Source organism: Leptonychotes weddellii, chromosome 7, assembly GCF_054177405.1.
Source record: "Leptonychotes weddellii isolate Sample4059 chromosome 7, ASM5417740v2, whole genome shotgun sequence".
Lineage (NCBI taxonomy): Eukaryota > Metazoa > Chordata > Mammalia > Carnivora > Phocidae > Leptonychotes > Leptonychotes weddellii.
Window position 1 is genome coordinate 56,181,563 of NC_138375.1, and position 4,096 is coordinate 56,185,658.

Consider the following 4,096-nt stretch of genomic DNA (forward strand, 5'->3'; position numbering starts at 1 on the left):
CAACTTCATTTTTTTGCATGTGGATTTCCAGCGTTCCACAATTTGTTGAAAAGACCATTCTATTCTCCCCTGAATTGTCTTCGCATTCCTGTTAAAAAGCAATTAACATAAATGTATCAGTTTATTTCTAGACTCAATTCTGTTCCATTAGTCTCTTTTTTTTAAAGGTTGGGTTTGTTTGTAAGAAAGCGCTATGCCCAACGTGGGGCTTGAACTCACCACCCTGTTATCAGGAGTCACAGGCTCTACCAACTGAGCCAGCCAGGTGCCCCTATTCCATTGGTCCTTATGCCAGTACTACACTGTCTTGAGTACTGTAGTTTCAGAGTAAGTATTGAAGTTAGGAATTATGAGTCTCCCGACTTTGTTCTCCCTTTTAAGATTGTTTTGGCTATTCTGGGTGCTTTATTTTTCCACATGAATTTTATCAGCTTGTCCATTTCTGGAAAAAAAAAAAGGAGCTGGAATTTTGATGGGAAATGTGTTGAATCTATAGATCAATTTGGTGACAATTGCCATCTTAACAATATTAAGCCTTCCATTTTAAGAATATGGATATCTTTCCACTTATTTATGTCTCAAATTCCTTTCAATGACATTTTGTAGTTTTCACTGTACAACACTTGTACTTCTTAAATTTATTCCTAAGTATTTTTATTTTTTTCATACTATTGTAAATTCTATGATTTGCTATTTACAAATGGATTATTGTCCTAATTTCCTTTTCAGGTTGTTCATTACAAGTGCATAGAAATACAAGTGATTTTTGTATTTTGATCAGGTATCCTGCAACCTTGCTGAGCTCATTTATTGGTTTATTGATTTTCCCTTCTTGTATTTTGGAGCTTTGTTGTTTGTTGTTATGTGTTTATAATTGTTATATCTCCAGTGCCTTCTATACTTAGCTAATTCTTCAAGGAGAATTGGCAAGGGAGAAAGAAAAAGGGGAAGTATGGAGGAGGGAAAAAGGGAAGGGAGAAATGAAGTCCAATAGCTGTCAACTTTAGTATGGATTTCAGTGACCTGGGGAGATTTTTAATATCATGATTTCCCAGAGATTCTGATTTGGTTTGGGATGGAGTCTGGCAACCAGCATTCTGAACTCGCATATCAGGCATTTCCTGATGCAGTTTAGACCACAGATGGGATTTTAAAGAACACACCTCCTTGAAAAACTCAATTCTCCCCACTCTGCCAAACTGTTTTTCAGTCTTTTTCATCCTCCACAAATGGCATCATAATCCATCCAATTGCTCAAGCCCCAAACCCAAGAGTTATTGGTGATTCCTCCATCTTCTTTACCTCTCACACCTATTCCATTATCAAGTCCTCTTTATTCTATCCATTAAATACATTCTGAGTCTTTAGGCACCTGGGTGGCTCAGTTGGTTAAGCTTCTGCCTTTGGCTTGGGTCGTGATCCCAAGGTCCTGGGATTGAGCCCCATGGTGGGCTCCCTGCTCAGTAGGGAGTCTGCTTCTCTCTCTCCCTCTGCTCCTCCCCACTGCTCATGCTCTCTCTCTCCCTCTCTCTATCTCTAGCTCTCTCTCTCAAATAAATAAAACAAAATCTTAAAAATATATGTATATATTCTGAGTCTCTCCACTTTTTCTCTTTCTCTAGCCACCTCCAAATCTCACCTTGGCTACTGCAAAACCCTTTTAACTGGCCTTTCTGTGTCCTTTCTTGCCTCATCTTACAATACATTCTCTAGCCAGCATGATTTTTAAAAAATTTAATACACTACACTGCACATCTTAAAGTGTACATTTTTATAAGTTTGACATGTGTATACACCTGTGAAACCATCACCATAATCAAGATAATATGTCCATTATTCCAAAAACTTTCCTTATGCCCCTTGGTAATCCCTTTCTATTGTCCCTTCCCCAGTCACCTGTCCCCAGGCAACCACTGATCTGCTTTATGTCACTACAGATTACTTTGCATTTTCAAAAAATTTCTGTAAGTGAATATATACAGTATGTACTCTTTTTGGTAGGGCTTCTTTCACTCAGCATAATTATTTTGAGATTCATCCATATTATAAGGTTTATTCCTTTTAATTAATGAATAGTTTTCCATCGTACAGATATACCAGTTTGTCGATTGTGTGGATATACCATGTTTTCACGATTACAGGTAAAGTTGCTATGAATATTCATATACATATCTATGTAGGGGCACATGTTTTCCTTTCTCCTGGGGAAATGGCTAGTAGGAGAATGGATGGAACATATGGTAGTTTGTTGTTGTTGTTGTTGTTTGTTGTTTTTAAGAAACTGCCAAACTATTTTCCAAAGTGGTCTTACCATTTACATTCCTACCAGTTGTATGAAAACTATTTCCTTCACATCCTCACCAACACTTGTTTTGGGCCAGTTTTAAATATTAGCCGTTCTGATAGATACATAATGGATATCTTATTGTAGTTTTAATTTCCATTTCCCTAATAAGTAATGATGCTAGACTTTTTTTCATGTGATTATTTACCATTTGTATATCTTCTTTGGTAAAGTATAAGTTCAAATCTTTTGCCCATTTGTAAATTGTGTTGTTTGTTTTCTTATTATTGAAAGTTCTTTCTTATTATTGAAAGTTCTTTGAGAGTTCTTTATATTTTCTGGATGCAACTCTTTTATCTAATATATGACTTGCAGATACAGACTCCCAGTCCTTGCCTTGTCTTTTTATTCTCTTAACAGTGTCTTGTGAAAAAGCAGAATTTTAAATTTTTTATAAAGTCCAATTTATTAATGTGTTCTTTTATGGATCATGCTTTTGGTGTCATATATAAGAAATCCTTGCCTAAACCAAAGTCAAAAAGGCTTTCTCCTAGGTTCTCTTCTTGAAGATTTAGAGTTCGGGGGTTTACATTTAGGTCTATAATCCACACTGGGTTAATTTTTGTATATGGTGTGAGGTATGGGTCAAAGTTTGTTTTTTGTTTTTGAAAAAAGATATCCATTTGTTCAGCAACATTTTGTTTTGTTTTGTTTCCATTTTTTTTTTTTTTTTAGAGAGAGAGAGAGAGTGGGAAGGAGGGGCAAAGGGAGAGAGAGAGAATCTTAAGCAGGCTCCTCACCCAGCATGGAGCCCATGGCGGGGCTCAATCTCACAACCTTGAGATCATGACCTGAGCCAAAATCAAGAGTCAAACGCTTAACCGACTGAGCCATCCAGGCACACCTTTTCAGCAACATTTGTTGAATGATGTCCTTTCTCCACTCAACTGTCTTTGCATCTTCGTAAAAAAGAGAGTTGTCCATATACATGTGGGCATCTATTTCTGAACTTTCTACCCTGCTTCATTGATCTATTTGTCTTTCTTGATGCCAATACCATATTGTCTTGATTACTGTAACTTTATAATAAGTCTTGATATCAGGTTGTATTAATCCTCCAATGTTGTTCTTTCTTTTCAAAGTAATTTTGACTATTCTAGGCTCTTTGCATTTCCATATGAATTTTAGAACTGTCCTTTCAATTTCTACCAAAAAGAAAACCTGTTGGGACTTTGACTGAGATAACATAGAATATATAGGTAAATGTGGGGAGGATTGACATACTAACGATATTGAATCTTCCGACCCATGAATATGGTATATCTCTATTTTTTATTTTTTAAAAAAGATTTTATTTATTTGACACAGAAAGAGAACACAAGTAGGGGGAGCAGGAGACAGAGGGAGAGGGAGAAAGAGGCTCCTCGCCAAGCAGGGAGCCTGATGCAGGGCTCGATCCCAGAACCCCAGGATCATGACCTGAGCCAAAGGCAGCCACTTAACCAACGGAGCCACTCAGGCACCCCTGGTATATCTCTTTTTATATACATCTTTAATTTCTCTCAGCAATGCTTTATGGTTTTGAGTGCACAGGTCTTGCACAGCTTTTGTCAGATGCATTCTTAAGGACTTCAGCTTTTGATAGTATTGAAAATAGTATATTTTAAAGATTTATTTATTTATTTGAGGGGGGGCAGAGGGAGAGAATCTTCAAGCAGACTCCCCACTGAGTGTGGAGCCTGATGTGGGGCTTGATCTCACAACCCACGAGATCATGACCTGAGCTGAAACCAAGAGTCAGATGCTTAACCA